Below are 23,655 nucleotides of genomic sequence, written 5' to 3'. Positions count from 1 at the left end.
CTCCACAAGATGGGTGGACCGCGCTGCTCCCTGGCACCCCATCATTAATCTGTACTGAGAGCTACCTCCAGAAGTGGGGGGGGGGGCTGGGAGCAGGCCCGCCAGGCCTTTTGTCAGACCCACATTCTCTGCAGCAATCAGCCTCCATCTGCACGACAAAAGACATTTTCCTGAATTATGGGAGGCAAAGTCCATTAAGTGAAAAACCGAGGGGGCTGGAATGGTTTTCAGTTTCCAGGGAGGCAGCCCTTGTGATCACGGACCTCACGGACTTTCGTGCACGGACACTGGGCTGCAAGTCCTGAGACTCCCGGGGATCTAGTGGACCTCTGTTGTTGTGTGGCATATACCAGCCTTGTAATGCCATCATGCCATCATGCCACGGGGCCCTCCCCTTCGGTGCAAAGCAGATGCTTCCCAGGGGGTGTAGGTGTCCATCCTTGTAGGCCTTATTCTAATGTTGGGGAACCTACAAGCACTTGTATTTAAGACATCAACACACACAAAGAAACCATACAGATGAGTTGTGTTTCAAATCTGCTTTGGTAAGTCAGTGTTTCAGAACTCATGAAGTGAGGCGCTCCCTTCGTAGACAGGAAGGGTGTTTCCATCCCGAGACTCCTGACAACAGGCTGGGGGAGGCACAGTGCTGGCATAGGATGCCCCCGGTCCTGCAGAAACCAGCTGTACAGTTGGTAACTGTTCTGCCCACAGAGAGAGGGACTGAGGGCTCCAGGATGGCCTGTGGGACTGAGGTTCCAACTGTCTGAAATTGCAGGCCACATCTGGCAGTAGGAAGCGTGCCCCCTTCTCTCCCGTGTTGGCAGGTGCTTTCCCAGAAGTGGGATTGCGTGGTTATGGGTTTTGCCAGTAGCTGTTCACTGAGGGGAATCTGGGGATGCCGAGAAACACTGCAGACCTGAAGTCATCAGCCCTCTGTTGGAGAGTTGACATAGCTGGGATCCATGCAAAGTCCGCGAGGCCTCCTGGAGCCAAGTGTTCCCTTACGGGGGCCCCCAAGTAGTGTGAATCGTGCCCTGGCTTTACAAATTCTTTCCTGGAAGAGGTCTTGCAGTTTCTACTCACACTTTTCATTTTTTTCTGAGACCCAGCCATGAGCCCACGGGATAGGCCAGCGTGGGTGTGGGAGGCCAGCTTCCCTGCAGAGTCTTTGTGACCAGTCCGGTTTCCCCCGGCCTTTCAGTTTTCTTAGAAAATGTCATCTCCCAGGAGTCAGGACAGCCCCTGGAAGCATGCCCTGCTGGGCCATCCCACGGTGGCGGTGGGGAGACCCAGGCTTCCTGGAACCCGCTGGACTTAGCCTCACCTGGGCTCTGCTCTCCACGGGTAATTCCATCCAGCTTACAGTTCAGTGACTTTCCGCTTCTGTGGGGAAAGTCCAAACCCTTGTCCTGCCAAGTGCACGCTCGAAGGCTTCTTGTCAGATTCCTCTCCTGGTTTATATGTTTTTTGAAGTTAGCATTAGAGATTAGTCCAAGGGTAATTTAATGACTCAGTCCCACAGGTTCTTATCTGAATCAGACAACACAAAACTGCTAGCCCCCCTATTATGTTCTGTTAGGGATTCAATCGTGTCTCCCAAGGAGACATTTACATCCTCGATCTGGTTGCCTGTGGATGCGATCTTCTTCGGCAATAAGGTTGTTGCAGATGTAATTAGATAAGACGAGGTCATGTTGCGGGAGGGTGGCCCGAATCTGACATGTCTGGGGTTGACACACTGTGTGAAGACAGGGCATGTGGAGAATGCCATGTGACGATGCAGGTGGAGATTGGAGCCGTGCTGCTGCCAGGCACGGAGCCTGAAGGATCGAGGATCAACACCAGGGGCGGGAAGGATCCTGCCTGGAACGTCAGAGGACAGCTGCCCCCAGACACCTGGCTTGCTGACTACTTGCTCCAAAACCATGGGAGAAAACATGCCTGTTGTCTTAAGGCCCCTGGTTCGTGTTGCACTGTTACATCAGCCCCAGGACTCCAACACATGGTTTACTGAACACACCGACCCTGCTGGGTAGGCTGTTGTCCCATCGGGCAGAGGAAACAGTGGCCTCAGACAGGTCGTGCATCTCTCTGATGTCACACAGCTTGTGTCTCGAGCAGAACCGGTACTTGGGCTGTTTGCCATCGTTCTGATTTCTTGGTTTTGCGTTGTTTTCTGATTGTCGAAAGATACCATGTTTCCAGGTTGTGAGGGAAACAATCACAAAATGATAAACAAACGTCTTGAGGCATATTTTGCAGACATTACGTATTGAGTTTGAATGAGTGCAGACGTCAGTGTATCTCCAATCACATCACAATATGGAACATTCCATCACTCAGAGGGTCCCCTCGGTCCCCTTCCCGGTGGGTTCCAGCCGCTCCCACTCGCCCACCCCTGCCGCCTGATTCCCCACTACATACGAGTTCTGGAACTTCGTCGAGGAGGTACTCTTGCTGTCTTGTCTTCTGTTCTGCTTGCGTTTTGGAGCCCCCCATGCCACTAGGCGTGTCAGTGGTTGGGCTCCTTGCTGTGCCTAGTGGCGAGTCACTTCGTCTTCATCCATCCTCCCGATGGTGGACACTTGGGCGGTTTCCAGCTTGCGGCCATTCTAATTAAAGCTGCTGTAAGGGATCCCTGGGTGGCGCAGTGGTTTGGCTCCTGCCTTTGGCCCAGGGCGCGATCCTGGAGACCTGGGATCGAATCCCACGTCGGGCTCCCGGTGCATGGAGCCTGCTTCTCCCTCTGCCTGTGTCTCTGCCTCTCTCTCTTTCTCTCTCTGTGTGACTATCATAAATAAATAAAAAAAAATTAGAAAAAAAAAGCTGCTGTAAGGATTTGTGTAGCCTTGAGGAGATTGTTTCTTTTCTCTTGGGTAAATATCTAGGGGTGAAATCCTGGGTCAAGGCACAACGGACTTTATAAGCAACAGAGAAGCTGTTCATGAAGGGATCTGTGAAGCGCATGGGCACGAGGGCACGCTTGGTGCTCCTGCCCTCCCTGTAGATGTGGTTTAGCGACAGGACAGGGTCACATGTGGTGCGTGGGCCTTGGCAGGTGGCCGACCTGCAGCCACGTGCACACATGGGTCGGGCACACCCTGTGCTCACGGCCACGAGGCAGTCACAGCAGTCCTTGGCAGGCCAGGCTACTAGGCCAAACTCTAGGTGCTGATATACTGTGTTTGCTTCAATACAGAATGTTCTTGCTGGATTTCACCAATAGTCACCTCCGTCCCATGTAAATCAAATATTACGGGAGCTGTAGCTAGAAAGCAACACGGGTTTGGGGAGCATCTTAGGACTTCTGTTCATCAGGAACAGTTGAGTGTGCCCCTGAGTCCACACTCAACTCTGCGTGAGGCTGTGGGGACCGAGAAGGAGGCGTGGCTGCCCCTGCCCCCGCAGAAGCCTGCCCTCCCTCCTCACTGGAGCCAGCCGGGGTCCGGGACAGAGGTGGCCGTGCAGAAGGAAGACCTGAGAGGCTGAAGGTGCGCACAGCGTGTGGAAAGACGGGACCTGTTTCCCAGGAGCGCGATCAGGCAGCAGCATCCTGGGACGACCTGCCCGAGTCGGATGGCTTTACGCGTGGACACAGCCTCACACATGGTCACCCGGAGTCTGCCAGAGAAGCTGAGTGGAGTGGATGCCTGCTTCTGGATCTCCAAACCCCAGCGTCTCCTCAAAACACACGCTGCTCCTACCGTGATAGGTCTCACAGCCATGAGGGCTGGGGTCCCTGGGGTCGACCATGTGCCCTGGGGAAGGCGGGGGCATCCTGGCAGCGTGGCAGCCCCTGGACACCTTGGCCTGGCAGAGACCTGGAGTTGGATCTGAGCACCTGCTCTGCCCTGACCAAGTGTGTGAACTTGAGTCGTGGTCTCCGCCTTTCTACACCTCAGGAGATTCCTCCCTGAAATGGGTTTGCAGCATAATAAAACCCTGGAGTATGTGATGTGCAAACTGCCCAGCCCCAGGCCCCGTGTATGTAACCTGTGCTCCACAGACACTGCCTGGTCGATCAATACTTCCTTTGCTATTTTAGTATCTTCAGGGAATGAACAGGAAGGAATCGGCTCTTAGCTACAAAGTGTTATTTCTATCTTCACAGACGTTGCATGTGACAGGGTGGCTGCATACCAGGTCGGGAGCGCTTACAGCAGAGTCCAGAGAAACTTATTTAGCTAGTTATTAAAAATATTTAATGTGTATTTATGAATAAGTAACATATTCGCTTTGTCTACAAATATCTATAAAGAGAAACATCGAGAAATCTCTCTTGCACTATTCCCTGCTCATACGTCCCCCACGCCACCCCAAAAACACCTATCAGTGCACAAAACAGAAAATTGAAAATATACATTTTAATTTCCCCATCTTGTTCTTTTAGATAAAAGTTTGTATAATATGCTCACTTCTGTATGTTGCTTTTTAAAAATTATGAATTTGATCTACTTTGGAGATTTTAAAATACCACCAAACAGAGAGCTCCTTATCCTTTCATTTTAAAAAATATTTTATTTGTTTATATGAGAGAGCGAGAGAGAGAGAGAGAGAGAGAGAGAGAGCACAAGCAGGGGGAGAAGGGGAGAAGCAGATTCCACTGAGCCGGGAGCTCGATGTGGGACTCCGTCCCAGGAGCCCGGGATCATGACCTGAGCCGAAGGCAGATGCCTCACCTACTGAGCCACCCAGATGCCCCTGATAGATGTTCTGACAGATGTTCCCTCCATGAGGGGTCCAGCCTACATCCCACCAGCAGTGCACACAGATGACTTCTCAGCCTTCAAAACACAGTGTATATTATTTTACGTAAATGCCTGTAGGTCAAAAATACCTATTTTTGTTTCTCTTATGGTGAGTGAGGTTGAGCATCATTTAATATAATAAAGGATTCTTTGACTTTACTTTTTTTCTTGAAACTATGGTTCACATCATTTTGCAACTTTCTATTAGGTTGTTGGTTCTATGAAAGTGATTTTGAGAAGTTCCATAATAAAACTGCAAATATTTTTTATTAGTTTAACTTTGTTTTTTTTTTCTCATGGTTTTAAAATTTTGAATGTAATTTTAATTTAAATGTAATTTGTAAAAATGGAATTTTTGACTTGGATTCAATTTTTTCATCTTTTAAAAATGGCTTCAGTATATTCAGTCATTACGTTGATAGTTCTTCTCTGTCACAAGATGATGGAGGACTCCCCTCTGTTTTCTCCTGAAACTTCCATGGTTGCATTTCTCATCTTTGAATCCTTAGGCAAGGATGTGGTGGGGCCAGCTCCCACCAGCTTGCGAAGGCTTGATATCAGCGGCAGACTGGTTTACAGTGTGGAAATTGGCCATGCTGCATAATCACGACTTCGCAACAATTTTTTTTTTTTTTTTTTTTGGAGAGGCAGTTAGTAAAGTGTTTGGGAATCCACCACTGCCTTTAATCTACTTAGATTTGTAAACAAATAATGTACTTGACCACTTTAGGGTAATGACCTCATCTAGGGCAGGAGGCAGTCAATGGCTTGCAGCCAGCACAGGGAAGGTGCCCAGCAAGGGCCATCTCTGTTGTCATTGACACCTGCCGCCCACGCAGTGGGCCACCCTTGCAGCCCCGCCATGCAGACCCTGGAGGGACTGCTCAGGCTTACCCACACTGCAGGGCAGTGGGGAAGCCAGCTCCTCACGCACGTCCGTGGGACATCCGGGCTCACTGGGTGTCTGTGGGGGGCAGCACAGAATGTGTTCGGATGAAACGTGGTGGAAGAACGGTTGACCTTAGAATATGACCAGCTGTTGGATTTTTTCACATCCTACTTTATCCTACCTTGAGGAATGCCTCATTTTTCCTTGACGTTCAGGCAAGTGGGGACCAGAGAGGTATCCAAGTGAGAAGCATTCACAAGTGTTGGCTCCTGGAGGCTCCCTTTCCCCTCTTGCTTGTCCATAGGGGTGACAGGGCAGGGATGACCTTCCCCTTCTTTCTCAAGCTCACCATGGATTGCCCAGCTGTGATGGTTTTCTTCATATTCCGTTTAAGCTGAATTCCTTCATGAACACGTGCTGGGTGGAGGCAGTCAGTGGTGTTTTTGGAATCCTGAACTCCTGTAGCAATGGCCCTAGGTGGAGTTGTCACTTCAGCAAAAAATTTTTAAAAGACTTATTTATTTATTTGAGAGAGAGAAAGTGGGGGTAGGGTATGTGAGAGAGAGCCTTAAGCAGGCTCCCCCATGAACGGGGTGCCCAAAGACATGGGGTTGATCCCAGGACCATGAGATCATGACCTGAGCCGAAACCAAGAGTTGGAAGCTGAACTAACTAAGCCATTCAGGTGCCTGTCCTCAGCAAGATTTATTTTTTGAATCAGGTAGTTCTCATAAAAATGGCCTTTTACTTGGGCTCAAACACAAAAAGCATTTTCTCTCTTTAAATTCTTTCCTTTCTTCACCTGGAAAACATGTTAGACACTTTATAGGAACTTTCCTACAAAAGCCCCAAACATTCCAGACACTGCTGGACCCGGAGGCACCCAGCTTGGCCTCTCATGCCTCTGTGCTTTTCTTCTTGTCATCCTCTCCATCCACCTGGAGACTGTTGCTCGTCTGCCAGTCTGAACACACATCCTGTCTCTGCAGCACCCATTCCCCCTCCAGCCTTCTAAGTTGTTGGGCTCTTTCTCAGCACAACACCGACTGCACCTTTGTTCACCTCCCTGAGAGCACCAATCACGTCCTGCTGCAACACTCACCAATCACATCATGTAGCATATTCAGTAATAATGTCCTACTGCAGCACTCACCAATCACATGGTGCTGCAAAACTCACCAATCACGTCCTGCTGCAACACTCACTAATCACATCATATTGCATATTCAGTGATAATGTCCTACGGCAACACTCACCAGTCACGTCCTGCTGCAACATTTACCAGTCAGGTTGTGCTACAACACTCACCAATTATGTCTTACTGCAATGCTCAACAAGCAGGTCATGTTGCATATTCAACAATAACATCCTGCTGCAACACTCAACAATCATGTCATGTTGCACATGCCGTGTTGCACACTCACCATAGATGTCACGTTTCCCTCTGCTATTATATTATCAACTTCTTGAGGATGGGTGAAAATTAAGAAAAAATTTTTTGTTTCGTTTTTAAAAATTTCCTTTGATTCTAGCCTAGTGTACATAAAACACTGTAAATGAATGCTAGCTAATTGAGTGAATACATGAACACATGCACGCACAGATGACCTTTGCTAGCCAGGGAGAAAATAGAAAGAAGAGGAATTGATTTGCTGCAAATTTTAATTAATTAATTAATTAAATATTTTATTTACTTATTCATGAGAGACACACAGAAAGAGAGAGACACAGGCAGAGAGAGAAGCAGGCTCCATGCAGGGAGCCCGATGCGGGACTCGATCCCCGGACCCCGGGATTACACCCCAGGCTGAAGGCAGACGCTCAACCACTGAGCCACCCAGACATCTCGCAAATTTTCTTTATTTAAAAATTAGATCAATTTTTAAATTTATCAGCTGATAAAACTGTTTGGTCTTTCACTGCATCTTCCTCCCTATCTTTCAAGCTCTGTGTCTCCCTAGGATCTCAAGAAAACATATTCCCCAGGGATAAGGCTGGCTGGCATTAGGTTCCTATTGCTGCTGTAAGAGATCGGTGCCAAGTCAGGGGCTTGAACAAATGCATGTTTGTCATCTTATGGCTCTTTAGGTTTGAAGTCTGAATGGAAATCAAGTTGTCAGCTGGGCTGCCTCCTCCTCCAGGCTTCAGTGGGGAATTGGTGTCCTTGCTTGTTCCAGCGTCCAGAGGCTGCCATCTTCCTTGGCCGTGACCCATTCCCTTTGTCTTCCATGTGAGCAAGGGCTGGTCGGGTTCCTTTGACACTCTCCACGCTGACTCTGTCTCTGTAGTCACAGCTGCCTCTCCCATCTCCCACTTCCACTTTTAAAGACCGTATGGCTTTATCATGGGTCCATGCAGGATAGGCCAGGATAACCTCTCTATTCTAAGGTCAACCGATGAGCCACCTTAATTCCATTTTTAAACCTTGGTGGTCCTTTGGTAGGTAAGGGAATATATTCAGGGGTCCCTGGGACTAGCACGTGGACATCTTTAGGGGGTCATTGCTCTGTTAACCGCAGAGCCTGCAAATGTGGCTTGCTGCATTTGGCAAAGCAAGAGAACACGCAGTAGGTGTGCCAGCACGGCCAGAGGACATCACCTTGTGTGGCTGGGCACCTGGGCAAGCCTTACACACAGGCATGTGGTAGGAATTTGGGAGGGCAGTGAGTTCCAGTGATAGAACCACTCCTCACTGTGGCATATCCTCCTGTGCATTGCCACAGAACCATGGAATTCAAGAACACAGCAATGTCCTCACGAAGTTTTGAAGTAGAATTAGAGCTGGGAACCCTGGCTGTAGCCCTTCAACAGCGGCTCTCCAAAAACTTGGCACAGTTCACCTCCCCAGATCCCCATTTTCCAGAAGAAAACTACTTCTGAGGTAATAAGAGAGTGTTGCATTGTTTGTTTTCTCTATTGTTGTTGGTGGTGGGAAGGTGCGATGAACTATTTGAGAAACAGGACAGTGGATGCAGCTTGTACGAACTGAAAGAAATGAATTTTTCGTGTCCACATCGGAAAACTATACACTAAAAATATTGTTCGTGCAACTTTGAATCACTAACCACCGTAGAGTTTAAAACGTTCCTCACAAACACATTTATAAGTAGGTGAAACATGATCATGTGAAAGCAGGAATTGCTCATAGCAATTGTTCGACCTGTGACAGGAGCCCAACATTGGCCTGAACTCTAGGACATGTCAAACAGGACGTTAGAACCAGAGTTTTTAGTTAGATGCTGAAGTAGCACCTTCGGGGCACTTGGAGAGGTGGAATCTTTAATTTACAAATTTCCACTTGAAGTGACTCTTTGTTTCCTCTCCTCAGATTACTGGTGACTGGCTCTTGGTCAGTTATTGAGTATCTACATATGTGTGCATCGTTCGCTGGAGCCACTGAGGAAATGATTAGTTCTTGGCTTTGCAGGAAGGAAGACATTTTTGCCCATAGGTGGACTGTGGACACCTTTTAGAAAGGACTCAAACCATAAAACTGTATAATTTAAGTCATGGATGAGAACTGAGAGTGCACCTGCTCTAAGAGCCCTTCAGCTGAGCCCCACCAGAGCCTGCGTTCAGCTGGCAACCATCAAGCAATGGCAGCAAAACACATGAAGAAAGGAAGGATGGATACAAGATTTTCATTAAAAGTTTCTCCATTTTCCCTTAAATCTTTGGTGCCTGCTTTTTCTCTTCTATCAAGCACAGCACTTTCCACAACTTTACTTATCACAGACATATGTGTAGAGGCACATGTACACATATGTACCTGCCATGTACAGGCACGCACCAGCACATACATGTAGGCGTACTTTACCCTCCTGTAGACTATGTGTACTATCTCAGCCCTCCACGGTGTTCTATAAAGTTTCAGGCACTCTGCCATTTGCACAAACCTGAAAATTTTGATCAGATCCAGTTGCTTCTCCTGGGCTGCATCTGTAGGTCTTCTGACAGATGATCTTCAGGTAGCAAATGCTAAGGAACACGTCAGGCACCATCCCTTGGTACTAGGCAGCCTACTTCATCACTAGTCAAATCATGTTTCTAGATTTTTTTTTTCTGTTGGCCAGTCTTGCCCTTCCTGTGTCTTTTTAGTACTGGTCATGCCCTGCAGAGCACAGAGGGCATCTACTCCTCACAGTTTACTACGACATCCTCCCCGTATGTGTAGACAGTGCAAATGTCTTCCCTTTGACTGCTTTTTCTCAGGCCAGAGGCCACCATGTAGTGAAGGAAAGAAGAGAGTCCAATTATGGCCTGAGCAAGACCCTCAATTCATTTGTGACCAAAGGAACGGTCCTGCCCTGCCTAACTCATAGAGGGGCATCACTGACCGGGGGGACAGGCATGAAACACAGAGTCCTTATTCTAAGAGGAATGTGAGCCAGGACCTGGGCTCTCGACCTGGGCTCTCCCAGGCTCTTGCATTGTTCCTAAGAGCACCCACGACTAAGCTCATTACATTCATGAGGTGCTGCTGTTCAGAATATAGCAGGACAGTACTCTCCACACATAGGATGTCCCACATCTGTTTTTTTTTTTTTTGAAGAATGGCAAGAATTTTATGAAGCTGGAATCAATCTTTGTACAGCAGATAGAATATGTTGCTCTGAGGGGTGAACCTGCTGGAAACATCCATCCTGTTGCTGAATGCTCTGTGTCAAAGCAACAATGACCAGATAGGTGGAAGACCAGATGGGTAGAAGGCACAGTCCTGCTCTCCAGAGTTGACCGAACAGTTGAGAGGTCAGCACGTGAGACGAGACACCAGTGTGAGATGTTACCCATGGATGGGTCACCCAGGGAACGCAGGCCTGGCGGCGGCGAGGCAAACTGGCAGACACAAAATGGTCAAGTTCCTGAGAGAAATGGGACTGGCCCATAGTAGGACAGGGGAAGAGAAGAGGCTAGTGCCGGCTTAGTTCCTTGAATAAGAGGCTAGTTCATGTGAGGTCTTTACAGCAGCGCACAGTTGCAGGAAGTTGGATGTTTGGAGGATTCAGCTCAGCCTGGGAAGGGAAACTTGCCATTTCCCCAAATGTCTCCTAGAGTTGTTTTCAGACATTGAACACTTACTCTTCCCTTGGTCATTCATTTAGCCAGAATAATTTCACCAACCCCCAGGGGACAGATGCGGGGGACACCAGAATAAATGTGTCCGTGTCTCCCTTTGAGGAGCTCCCGGTCTAGCTATAAATAAAAAGCACCCTCTCTCTGATTTTATCATCACGTGTTCTGGGCCTCATTGGAGGTATGTCCAGAGTGATCCTGGGACACCGACAGGAAGCAGCTCCCCATGCCAAACAAGGGCTCTGAGAGGGGTCCATCTAGCAGGTGGCATTGAAGCTGGCTGAGGATGGATATAAAGTGTTCCCGAGATAATGCGGACAGAGGGCATGACAGACCAAGAAAGCTACCTAAGAAGCCCGTGGAGATGCCACGTACAGTCTCTGGGGCAGTGGCAGACTTGGATGTGGCTCCAGGGTGGTTTTCACGGTCAGAAAGTGCATCCCCGGCGTGTGGATTGAGAGCTACCTTCCTTGGTGCTTCTGCTCTAAGCCTTTGGTTAGAGAGCGAGGGATGGGGCTGTGGGTTTTGGGCAAGGGAGGAGTGGAAATAGAGCCTGGCTCAGACCATATGGTGGCTTTAGAACACATCCACAGGGGCACTTGGCTGGCTCAGTGGTTGAGCATCTGCCTTCAGCTCAGGGCGTGATCCTGGGGTCCTGGGATGGAGTCCTGCATCGGGCTCCCTGAGGGGAGCCTGCTTGTCCCTCTGCCTGTGTCTCTGCCTCTCTGTGTCTCTCATGAATGAATAAATACAATCTATAAAAAAATACATCCACAAATTCTTTCTCCCCCCTTTAAGAGGTGGATCTCAATTACCCTCCCTCTGAGGGTGGGCTGGACTCAGTGATGTGCTTCTAACACAGAGAAACCGGTGGAGGGGATGATGTGTGATTTCAGAGACAAGGTCATAGGAAGTCCCCCACGGTTCCGCTTGGCAGTCTCTCTGGGGTCACGCACGCTGCAGGAAGCCAGGTGCATGCCACACAGACACTCAGGTGGCCCTCTGGAGAGACCGTGTGATGAGGACTTGAGTGCTCCAGCCACCAGCTGTGGGAGCAATGTTCAAGGCAGGTCCTTGGCTCTCTCAGGCCATGAGCCAGAAACACCCTATATTCATCATATACTGCATTTTCTGATGTCTGACATTGGGGGTCCTGCTGACCCTGGAAAGACTGACCCCCACCCCGCCAGGGCTGGCCATTTCCTAAAAGGTCCATTCAGGCAGCTACAACTAGAATACTGCCAACAGGGGCTTAGAAACAGCAGAATTCATTTCTCGAGGTCCCGGAGACTGGGAAGTCGGGGATCAGCATTCTGGCAGATTCCGTGTTGGGTGAGAGCCTCTTTCTGGCGCTTCCTCTGCGGCCCCGTATGACAGGCTTGGTGCCCCTCCTCTCGGGGGTCTCTGAGCAGAACTTTCCAACGGCAATTGTCGTCCTCTGGTCTGTAGGCCTCAGCACACCTGAACAAAAATAAAACCTGCATCTGAAACATACCCAGCTTACCTCTTCTCAAATTCCCGTGCCCTGGAAACCGTGAGATGAGACGTGTTTGTTGTCGGAAGCAGTGAGTTTTGTGACCATATGCTGTCAGCAGCGGGTAGCGGATACTTGTGGAGGCCTACAGGTTTAGAAGTTAGGGACATGCTAGGGGTTTCAAGGAGAACAACGTTCTGCATTTCCGTTAGAAACGGCACCTCTGGCAGTTGTCGGAGACGGTAGGAGAGGGCGCACCTGCCAGACCCACAGACCCACATGGCAAGTCTGGCCCGTTATCTTGTTAATAAGACATCTGAACCCTGTGGCCTAAGTCTATAACTTTGAAAAGAACACAAGGAGTGGTTGACTTATTTTATTTGCAACCCTCCAAAGCATTCTGTCTCGGCAATGCCTCTTACGGTGACACTTATCTTCCCTTGGAGGGCCATCCCAACAAAGACCCGGTGTGGGCAAGTGTCCCTTCTCACCTGATTTTCCCTAATCACTCTGAAGAGTCCAAACACCTTGTGATATTTTTCCTTCGCTGTGGCTTTTGCCTTATTTTAGTTTAGTGACATGAGAAGGCCTGACCTGAGGGTCAGCGCTAAAAACGTGTGTGTGTGTGTGTGTGTGTTGTGGGGGCGTGTTCGCTGCACTGGGAAGATGAGGTGCGGGGCCAAGCTGGCAGCCCCTTCCTGTGTCCCGGGGGCATCCCTCTGGAGCCCAGGCTGGGCCCGGCGGGTATCCCCGCAGCAGGAGGAGTGGGCGGGAGGGCGGGCCCCAGGATGGCTCAAGCACTAACAGTCTGGGCATCACGGCGCGGCCGCTCCCATCTGAGGGTGCCGCCTGCACACTCCTGACTGAACTCCTATGCTGTAGCCTGTGAGAAGGGACCGGAGCAGATCAGTTGGGTAATAATAACCACAGACCACCAGCGGATGGTGGAAGTACCATGATGAGGCAGGGAGAAGTATGCTTCTAGAACCGACTGGACTTAGAAACAGCACAAAGCCATTTTCTTGGACTCAGAGGAAGATAGAAATGTGAGGTTGGCCGACTGGTCTCTCTGGCAGAGCCCAAGGCCCTGAGCAGACCAGGAGGCCTCCGGGGAGGCCCTAGTGGGCTTCCTGATGCCCCTGAAGGTTGCAGCGAGGTCCACGGTGCAGGGATGTGACACGGCCGCAGCAGACAGGACCACTGGTTGGGGCTTCACCTGCATTCAGGGCGCTGGCTCCATTCTTGCTGCCTGGTGCACAGCTGGAGGAGGATTCACGTCCTAGGACGGCGCGGTGTGGCCGTGAGAAGCCACAGAGCGGGGAGCAAGCCACATCACCCGGCCCTCCAGACACGGGGGCAGCAAGCCCCCCACTTGCACCACTGCATGGGGATGGATAAGCCGGCAGTGCTTCTGAGTGCGGCCTCAGGTTCCTGGCTCCCGTCCACCACCACGGCCCCATACGTCCTTCCTGCCCCACGCCAGAGGCTGCATGGGCCTCCCGACCAGGGCGGAGACCACCGGCCTTCTCCAGGACGGCCCGCGGTCGCCCTCCCACTAGGTGGCAGCACACTCCGTGAAAAGCGGGTGGAGGCCCCACCAACCCAGTGCCCTTCCCCGGGAGGGCGGCTCTGCAGGGGGAAGGCCTGGCCTCCGCCGCCCTCTGTGGTGCTCCCGCCTGGCCGCTGCCACGGCCGGCTCCCACGCTCGAATGTGCACACACACACACAGAAACACACAAGCACACACACACACGTGCACACCCAGTGGTACATAGGTGTTTGCACACACAGATGTATACACATACGTGTACACCCTGTGATGGTCTGAATGCATGTGTTCTCTGAAAGGTCACATGTTGGAGTCCCCATCCTCAGTGTGACGGTATTTGCAGTGGGGTTTTGGGAGGTGATTCAGGTCAGGTGGGGTTTTGAGGGGGAGGCCCCCATGATAGAATCAGCATTCCTGTAAGGGAGACCCTGGAGAGCCCCCGGGGCCCTTCCACAGTGTGCGGACACAGTGAGAAGGCTGTGGCTGGAGGAGGCCCTCCCGGGCGGTGCCGACTCCCATCCTGGTTGCCAGCCCCCAGGACCATGAGAAATACATCTGTTGTTTACAAGCCGTCCTGTCTGTGAACCCCGTTCCAGCAGTCAGAATGGGCTGGGTACTCATGGGCACACACACGTGCACACCCATAGACTCGCTCACACATGGGGGTGTGGGCACACTCCCCCTGCCAGCATCCCCCTTAGACCATGCTGTGCTGGTCACTCTGAAGGTCAGGGAGATGGTGGCTATGGCTGCCCTGCCCTTGGGTCAGTCTCACTGTTGGTCAACATCTCATTAATGAGCTTTGAGCATATTAAGTGACAGGGGCGTGCACTTGCTTCCCCGAGTGATCCCCAGACCAGAGGGCTCCAGCTCGTCGGAGTGACAGGGAGGTGCTGACTGGGGCCGCCTGCCTCCAGCCCCACACCAGGTCTATATTAGGGGACTCTGCGGTGCTGTGGCATGCTGCCCCACCCCCGGGCCTGCCCCTGACATTCGCTGGGGGGACGCCTCGTGGGTGACTCACCCGGCATCCACAGAGAGTGACCAGGGATACCAGAAATGCTAACGAGTCCGTCAGGGCCTTGGCACTGCCCTCTGGACTTGCAAACACCCGAAGCATGTGACCACAGGCCTCTGGATCCTAATTCCTACAGCCTCTTGTTGGGCGGCTGCCAGGCTTGTGACAAAGTGATCCGTTAGTGCAGGGCCAGGAGTGAGCCCTGGAGACCAGATGCCGGCAGGGCCCGATGAGCCTGGCACTTCCTGGGTGGCCGGGAGGGCCGGTGCTGCCTCTGTGTGGAGTGACAGTGTTTTGGGCCCCACTGTCCTCACTAGAAAACCAAGGTCACAACTGTCTCTGTTTCCTAGGGGTGGCCCTAGGATAAGAGAAGCTGACTGTCTCAGTCCCGAAGGTGGGAAGTCTGAAGGTGTTGGCTGGGACAGGTGCTGTCTGAAGGTGCTGAGACCTTGGGCCTCTTTCACTCCTGGGCTACTGGTGGCCTCAGTCCTCCTGGGCCTCTGCTCACATGACCTCTGCCCGCGTCTGTGCCAGGACCCTGGTCACCAGGTTAGAGCCCCTCTACTCCAGTACGGCCCCGTCTGAATGTGGTGGCATCTGCAAAGACCCAGTTTCCAAACAGCCTCACCTGCAGGTCCCAGGGTCGGGTCGTGGACCTCCCCCTTTTGGGACCTCAGTCAACAAGACTGTGAGTCCTGCAGATCATGCATCATCGGAGGTTATTACTGAGCTGCTAACCAACAATCCTGCTGTCCCATAACTTTAAAATCAATGGTGTAAATGAAGGAAGTACAGCTTTGGGAGCTGCCCACCAGCCCGCATCCCGAGGCCTCGAGGATGTGCCTGAGCTGCCTGGAAGCCCCGTGAGGGGCAGCCCAGCACTTCTCTGGTCTCCTGCTGCTCGGGGTCTGCTTGGCTCGTGTTCCCCAGGGACCCTCAGAGGTCTGATATGCCTTCACGAGGGCCCAGGGCCCCGAAGAAGGTGTGGATAGAGGGCTTCCTTCCTGGGGGCCACGGCTCAGCCCCCGACCCAGATCCAGCTGCAAGCGCTTGCTGCAGAGCTCCTGGCACCAGGGCCTTCCAGAACATGGTCGGTGGTCTTGTCCCAGCCTTGGCTCCCTGAAATGCAGAGACCGCCCACAGAGCCAGCGTGGTGTCCTGGAGAGCCTGTGGGGCTCCGCGATGGAGGCTTGCCACCCGCACGGCCGAGCCCACGCCATCCCAGTCGCCTCCCAGCGCCGCCCACCGCAGGTGAAGCTCCCCTGCCTGCCTATGTGAGAGAACAGCTGCCCTGCAGCCTCGCGGGCAGCCCATCCTCTCTCTCTCTCTCTTTTAAGATTTTATTTATTTATTCATGAGAGACAGAGAGAGAGAGAGAGAGAGAGAGAGGCAGAGACACAGGCAGAGGGAGAAGCAGGCTCCATGCAGGGAGCCCGATGTGGGACTCGATCCCTGGTCTCCAGGATCATGCCCTGGGCCAGAGGCAGATGCTCAACCGCTGAGCCTGTCCTCCTATGTGACCATTCCACAGAACATCTGCTGTTTCTGCACTTTCTTCTTGACCTGGGCCTCATTGCTCACATCAGTGTCACTTATGTGCCCCAGCTGCCGTCGTGGGGACAGGTTAGCCCGCAACTACCTAACAAGGCCACGTCCGTGGACCAACATGAACATCATGCCAGTATTAATGCCAATTTCTGTCAAAGCTGGCCTCACACTTGGAAGGAATGAGAGGAGCCGTTAATGAATCAGGAGTACTTGGCGTGAAGCTAACAGCCCCAGGACCTAAGGCCACAGTGAACAGGGCTCCGAGGGCAGGCTGCTGGGCGTGGAGACTGGCCCGGTCACCCACCAGCTCTGCGGCGACGGGCCGGCGTGCCACCACCAGGCCCTGTCTGACCGCGCGTCCGCTGGGGTACTGGGAGGACCTGTCTCCTGAGCGTGCCCTGTGGGAACCCGTGTCTGGTTTCTCACCCGTTACCTGCTGCGTGGAAGCTACTGGTTACAAATAACCATAGGCGTTCACAGAAACTGTGGAGACAAACTGTGAGACAAAATGGTAGAAAGCCCAGGGTTTGGAATGGAGTCTGTCACCCTCCCACTGGGTTTCCTCAGAAGGGTTTGTACAACTGCTCCCGACCTCAGCCATGGCGTCCCTCACGTGGGACAACGGTGACGGTCCTTGCTCAGTGCCATGAGCTTCCAGTCAGTAAGAAGACATGCAAACCTTGTTCCGATATTGCTTATAATGAAAGAAAGTTGACAGCTACTATGTCCATGGGAAATAGAATGAATGAGGCTGTCGTGTGCCAAGCTGTACATGACATAAGTAAGGCCGCGAGAAGGTTCCTGACTGGGGAAGCTGAGTAGGGGTGGTCCCAGCCAGCTGGTAGGAGGGTCCTGAAGAGGCTCAGAGGCTGGCTGAGACTTGGGACTTAGGACTTGAGTTGGAGTGGCTCATTCTTTTCAAGCAAGTGTACAATGAGTAGTTGTGCCCTGTGCATGGAGGGACTTGGGGTTGACCTCCTCCTCTGGGCCCTCTTGTGAGTGTTTAAAGGGCCAAACCCCGCAGCAGGCCTGTGTCCTTATCCCTCCCACCTGTGGCTCCTGTCCCGTGCTTTAAAATGTGGCATGTTGGAAATGCAAACAAGCTGGTAGGTCATGGCGCCTAATCTCATACTGGCCATAGCCTTGGTAGGCTGTGATAGCTTTCCACATAAAGTTGAAAAGGGCACCACGTGTAGTATTCCTGCCATATTGTGGGGGAAGACTTTTTTCCTAAAGTATTGTGGGAACTGTGTGTGAGGAATGCAGGACTTTTCGTGGTGGCGGTAGTGGCAATGATCAAACTTGAGCATCATTAAAAAGGCATGAAGAGAAATTCACAGAAGGCTTGCTAAATATCACTGGAATCTGCAAGGCCCAGGATAGCTTCTGAGAAGGAGCATGCACCGTGCAGGGGCTTGAAATGCAAGAGGTCAGGGTCATGGTGCAGGGGACGGTGGGCTCCTCCCAGGGACCTGCCTTCCAGCTCACCCTCGTGGGAACAGGGCCAGGAAACCCAGTGCCTTGAGAAGGGAGAGGACGCCAAGTCTGGCTCCCAGAGGGCAGACATTACTTCCTTTTTCTCAAAAGCAAGCAGATGGTCCAACACAATGGTGTGCCAGGTGTGGTCCCTGGACCAGCAGAGCATCAGCAGGGATCTTGTCACCGATATGGGTCCCAGCGCCACAACCCTGATCTTCCAGATGAGCATCTCCAAGGATGTCCCAACAACCATTTTAAGCAAGGGTTTTGGATGGTTGGCATGAGAGAAACTCTGCTTCATTTAAATATCAGGTTGAAGCCAAATATTTACTCAAAGCTACAGGAGTTATAAAAAAAACCTCTTTTATCCAGTTATTCCCTCTTTAGGAATTTATTTTCATTTCTAGAAACTTATTCTATGGACACACTCACAGAAGTGTGCAAAGATATGAGCATGACTTCTATAAAAAATGGAAATAACATGAAGCTGTGTTCAAAAGGGCCAGGGTGAAGGAAATGCCCACACGTGGCAGTCTACACTGTCTAATAATGAGGTAGTGTGATGTGTACTGGTGTGTAAAGGCATCTAACAGACGTGGTTAAAGGCAGGAAGCCGGTTGCACAACAGTGTAGAATGCAGTCTCGTTTGCATTTGTAGATGGAGGGAACAGGTGTACACCCAAACACGCTCATCAATTTGTGTCTGGAAAATATACAACATGGGTGTGTATTTAGTAATTTTAAAGTAACTCAGTGAAGAGAAATAAAACCCAAAAATTACACGAGAGAGAGAGAGAGAGAGACAGACAGAGAGAGCACCCACGGCATTTGTCTGGGCCCTGGCCCATGTCTGCCCGTCCCAGCGGCTCCCGCTGTCCTCATCATGCTGACATATAAGCTCATGTCCTCGTGTCTGTCTTCCATGGAAACCAAGTCATAAGGCTTCATGATGCTTGGAGATATTAAGCCGCTTCATAGCATTTATTTTCAGACCAAATAGTTTAATCTCTTTCTAATTTCTCCGCAGAAAACCTGAGTCATCTGAGGTTCTTCTCCAGAGCTGTCTATAGTTGTGCCAATTTGGAGGTGTCAGGCTAGCGCATCATTGCCGTCCCCAGACAGGTTCGCTTTATTAAGGAGGTTGTGAGTCGGTGGTTAATAACCATTGCAGCACTCTTGGTAATCATTGGCTGAGGGTGATATTCGATTGATAGATAAAAAAAATAAATAAATTTTAAAATATGGCTTGAATGATAGGGTGTGAGAAATTAAGACAGAAAGATGAAGGGACAGAGGGAAGCGAATGCAGGGATCTCAACCATCAGCCCTTGGCCCTGAGATGGTGCCTGACATTCCCCAGCCGTGCTTCTGTTCATTTCTGGCCGTGGGGACTGCCAAGCCCCCACGGGGACAACGGCTGGCACAGGGGGACCATGATTCCGCAGTTTCTGGATACTGCCCGAAGACCTAGAGAAGGGACCTCCTGTGCCAGAAATGACAAGCTGCAGGGCAGGCCCACTGCGTGCCGTGCCCGGGGGTCAGAGACTGAGGGGCGCGGTCATTCCCCAAATCCAACAGTGATCAGCATTGCTGGTTTTCTTTTTCTTTTTCTTTTTCTTTTTCTTTTTTTCTTTTTCTTTTTCTCTCTCTTTCTCTCTTTCTTTCTCTCTTTCTCTCTTTCTCTCTTTCTCTTTCTTTCTTTCTTTCTTTCTTTCTTTCTTTCTTTCTTTCTTTCTTTCTTTCTTTCTTTCTTCTTTCTTTCCTTCCTTCACCATTCTTTCCTAAGTTCTCTTACCTTAAAACATGTATTTGCTCATTTACTCGGGAAAAAGAAGGAGCATGAAGAAAGGAGCCAGTTTCCCTGGAAATATCCAAACCAAGGGCAGTGTTCTTTTGGATCCCGTGTGTGGCAGGGAGATTGGCATGTGATGCAGCATGGCATCTGAACGGGACTTTTTTCACTGGGATGAAGGAGTGGCGGGGTATCTGGGCGCCATGGCATCCCGATGGCTCCCAACCAGCTTTGGTCACATGGGGAGAGTGTGGGTCAGGATTGCATCCAGGGCCTGGGGATGCTCGCGCTTTCCACCACTCATGGTTGAGGCCACATTCCCCTGTGTGCAGGCCTGTTCCTCTCTGCATTATGCTATCTTGGTTTCCATGTCAGCTAGCTAATGCTGCAAAACGAAGCAGCTCCAGAGCAGTAGCCCAAGCCATACGCAGTTACTGCCTCACACTCCGTATGGCTCGGGATTTGGTTTTGTCTCAGGGTGACCCGTGGGGTGACAGTCAGGGGCTGTGGTCCTCTGTGGAAGGCTTGGGCGAGGCTCACACCCACGGCTGCTGGCAGGAGGCTCGGTTCCTGGCCATACAGGGCTTTCTCCAGGGCTACTTGTGTGTCCTTATCACATGGCTTCCCCCAGGGTGAGTGACCTGAAACAGAGGAAGGATGAAGCCATGGCCTTTCAGGTCCGAATCCCAGAGGTCATGCCTCGTGGGTCTTCCCATGCAGTCCACACTCAGCGGGAAGGGTTTGGGGCTTCCCTTTGGAAGGAGGGGCATGGAAAAATGAGTGTGGTTAAACCCTGCAGCCTCCATGAGATGCTCCCTTCACTGCATCACTTACTGTTGCACATCCATCTGTCCGTCCATCTCTCTGTTTATCCAACATGTTTTTCCCAAGTGCCTGCCAGGGATAAGTGCTATGCCAGTGCTAGGGAAGGTTCAGGTGAGACGGGCGTGGATGACATCCCTCCCCTCTGCCCCGAAGCCTGTGTCTAGAAATTGAACAGATAGAAGGAAGAGAAATAGAAAGTACAGAACTATGTGAATGCCTACGGGATTGTGTCTGACCAGGGTGGGGACGGTGGGGTCTTTCTGCAATGCGAGAGCCAAGTGGGGAGTCCCTCTCCCCGGCAAGGGAGCCCCCCAGACTTGGTGAGAGCAGCCTCCCTGGACGACTGCAGGGCGGCAGGTGGTTAGCTGCTCTGCCTGAGACATGGCAGCCTCGCTGCTAGGAAGGAAGGGCAGCAAGGTGAGGTGCCAAAAGGTACTGAGCAGCGAGGAGCTCTAATGCCCGCTAAAGTCGTTTCCGTCCTGCAGTGTGACCTCTCCCACGTGTCCTTAAACCTTTCAACTCCCTGAGCTACAGCCTGTGTGGGAGGTCCTCTGAGCTGCTTGTCACATTCCAGCTTCCAATTGATACTGGTGGCCATGAATTTTTGGGGAGCACACCTGCTTCAGCTTATGGCAGGGGGCACACACACACACACACACACACACATTCAGAGGCCGGGCGCTTAGCTCACTGGGATTCCCCCACACTGGCGCAGTGGGGGATGGCCGAGGATGGGGCGTTGAGGGGTTGCCTGGATGTGGAGTGGGCCTGATGGCCCCAAGGGAGAGGTGAACCTGCAGACAAGCTATGGGAGGGGGGAGAGGAAAGAGGGTCTTTGCATACCAGACGCTCCCAGGATGCGGAAGAACAAGGACTAATGGAAGAGATTGTGATGGGAGAGGGAGCTTTCTTTCTTTTTTTTTTTTTTTAAGATTTTATTTATGTATGTATGTATTTATTTGGAGCATTGGGAGGGGCAGAGGGAGAGGGAGAGTCCCAAGAAGACTCTGTGCTGAGCAAGGAGCCTGATGCAGGGCTCGATCCCCAGACCCTGAGATCATGACCTGAGCAGAAATCAGGAGTCCCATGGTCCACCGACTGGGCCACCCGGTGCCCCGAGAGGGAGGTTCCTGTGTGGCAATTCCTGATGTCTGGGGCACAGCGTACCAGCATGGTAGCAGAGTTAGGAAGTGCAGGGGCGAGGGGTGGTGATGAGGGAAGAGGTGCCAAGTGACCAGGCTGTCGATGGCACGTGCTGAGGGGGCTGAGGCTGAGTCTTCCTAGGAGCCCTGCGATGCCCCAGAGGGAGGCCAGAGCCCCATGGCCACGCAGTGCCCCCTAGAGGCAGGAAGGAGAGGGAGCAGGAAACCCCACTGTGGGGTGTGGGCCACAGGCCCCGCTCTGCCCCTTGAAGGTTCTGGAAGCCACCCCTTCCCGACACACATGTCTGTCCCAGAGGGCCTGTCCAGCAGGGAGGGGACAGAGGGATGGAGGTTCCCTGCGGCTCAGTAAGAGCTTCCTCCTAGAATCAGCCGTCATGAGGTGGGGGACTTCCTCCCCAGCCTGGGGAGCCCACACACAGGGTCCACTGTCTCACTGCCACTGTGTTCGCTGCTTCGTTAGCGCCCTGACGTGAGGGGGTCACCACACAGCTCTCCGTAACGATGCCGGCTGAGGCAGAAAGTGGATTTTACAAGGCCTCACTCTGTTGCTGTTGCGGTTTTCCTAAAGCAAAATTACTATTCAATGAAGTCACTTTCTCAGATTTTATTGTTTCTAGTGCCAATTTTAAATTTGCCCAGAAATCCCCCATTTACTTTGAGTTAAAATAACAAGAAAGCCCAGACAACCAGACCATTATCTGTGGCAATTCTCACGTCCGTGCTCTTGTCTTGGTACGACTCCTGTTTTTATGTTAGTCTTGAGGTGTCAGGTGCCAGGCTTTCAGGTGTGAGGGTCTGGGACAGGGCAAGGGCCCCCCAGCATGCCCCCAGCACCTGCCATGGGTCACACTGGGTCACTGAAGATGGGGGTGTGGGGAGGAAGAGAGAGATAGAGATGCAGCGAGAGAGATGTGGAGACAGAGAGAGATAGAAATACAGAGAGGGAGACACTGAGGAGATGGGGGAAGAGGAGAAGAGAGAGACAGAGACACAGAGAAAGACAGAGGGAAGGAGAGACCCATAGAGCCACAGAGAGCCATGGAGGCAGGGAGGCAGGGAGGCAGGGAGGCAGGGAGGGGAGATGTAGAGCAACAGAGGCCATCAGGGCTGGGAGGGAAAGCCTGCAAGAAGGAGCTTCTTGTGTGCCCTGAACCAATCCTCTGGGCTTTCTGGCTCCTGTTTTCTTTACCTCACGTATAATAAGGAGTTGAATCCAACGAATCTGATTCAGTTCTAACCCTCGTTTCTGTAAATGCTGAGCAGGAAGGGTTCCTGCCATCGACTGAAGTTTCCAACTCTGCTTTTGCTCCTCACGGGAGCCCTTCCAGCTCCCCTTAGAAGTATTGTGAAATTCTACAGAAAAACATCACCCCATACATTACTCAATTTAAAAGATAGGGTTTGAGAAAGAGAACCGTAAAGCATCGTTGAACTCTAGTTAAGGATACGTGCGTTAAAGTGTTAGGGAGCAAAGTGTGCTGATGTACGAAACTTATTCTGAAATGCATAAAAATTAAACCAGGTGGATGCATCGCTAGAGAGGGGACAGCTGGATCATAGCTGGTGAGAAATTATGACTTGCTGATCCCTGGCGGTGAGTATGTGACTGTCCACCACCCACGGCCTTCCGTTTTTCTGAGAGCTTCCATGGTAAGACCTTGGGAAATGAGTAGTGTCGACAGGGACCGTTCATGGATGGGAGGAAAGGTGGGGGCATGGGAGGGGACAGGACGCATCCCACAAAGCTGAGGGTTAGAGCAGCCCGCGGCTCCCGGCTCTGAGGCTGCTGTTTCTCTGGGAGGCCGTGGAACTTCTGAGCTGTCATTTATCATACACGGCAGGCTGCAAAATAGAAGCATCGTCGCTGGCAGGTCTAGGGAGGTGTTCCAGTCCTGTGTGCAGGATTGTGTCCCCTCTCTCTCCTGTGCCATCCTCCGTCAGGGTGGCAATTGCCTGGAGGGTCCCGGCTTTGAACAGACCCCAGATTCCAGAGCCCGGGACAGGGCAGGAAGGAGGGTGACAGTGGAGGTGGCTGTCCCGCAGACAGGCCAGCATGAGGAGGGCCAGGAGCTTTGGTCTGGGTCCAGCACAACC

General features: G+C 51.7%; 1 protein-coding gene and 1 long non-coding RNA gene across 2 annotated transcripts in view; one reads left to right on the top strand and one right to left on the bottom strand.

Moving 5' to 3' along the window:
- The window catches only part of COL4A2 (collagen type IV alpha 2 chain), a 538,879-nt gene that overhangs the window by 331,199 nt on the left and 184,025 nt on the right, over positions 1-23,655 (bottom strand). The gene's annotated exons all lie outside the window — the stretch shown is intronic.
- On the top strand, positions 1,557-9,308 carry LOC112655951 (uncharacterized). Its single transcript, XR_003133982.3, has 4 exons — positions 1,557-2,451; positions 7,729-7,870; positions 8,364-8,521; positions 8,969-9,308. It is a non-coding gene; the product is annotated as an uncharacterized LOC112655951 (long non-coding RNA).

Source organism: Canis lupus, chromosome 22 (genome assembly GCF_003254725.2).
Source record: "Canis lupus dingo isolate Sandy chromosome 22, ASM325472v2, whole genome shotgun sequence".
NCBI classification, from domain to species: Eukaryota; Metazoa; Chordata; class Mammalia; order Carnivora; family Canidae; genus Canis; species Canis lupus.
The sequence above is the reverse complement of the archived record's forward strand: the minus strand, read 5'-3'. Positions and strand labels throughout refer to the sequence as shown.